Here is a 578-nt window from a genome sequence, read left to right on the forward strand (position 1 = left end):
GGAAGTTATCCTTTTAAAGATAAGTGCTGGTAAGCTGACTCATCACCCCTCACCAAAAGAAATCAACCAGATATGTGGATAAAAAATGTCAAACAAAACAGAATCCATGAAGTGTTGTAGATTATTCTAATAAATCAGGCCCAGTCTTCTTCTTCTTCTCTGTGAGTTTCAACATGGATGGAGCCAGCAGCTTCAAGCGTTTCACTGTTTAACCCTTAGAGATCCACCTAAACAATCCCTTGGGAAAAATGTGAATGCACCACATTATTATTTTTTGTTTTCAATACTGTACAAAAATGAGAAAACGAATTATTAAAAACAAAACAAAACGGCAAATGTGGATTGCTACAAAAATGAAATAAAAATATTGAATATTCATGTCGCGTGCTCAGTATACGGCACACTCTGATCCTGAATTGATTTCATTGAAATTGTAGTCGGGCTCCAACCCACTCATGTATATTATACCCAAGGTGGACACATTATAAAGATGAATCCGTGCCACGTACAACCGGCACTCGCATAACAGACGAGGCGGAATCGGGTTCAAATCTTTATTTCCACAGTCAGATACAGGG

The sequence above is a fragment of the Borostomias antarcticus genome, assembly GCF_949987555.1.
Source record: "Borostomias antarcticus genome assembly, chromosome: 12".
Taxonomy (NCBI): Eukaryota; Metazoa; Chordata; class Actinopteri; order Stomiiformes; family Stomiidae; genus Borostomias; species Borostomias antarcticus.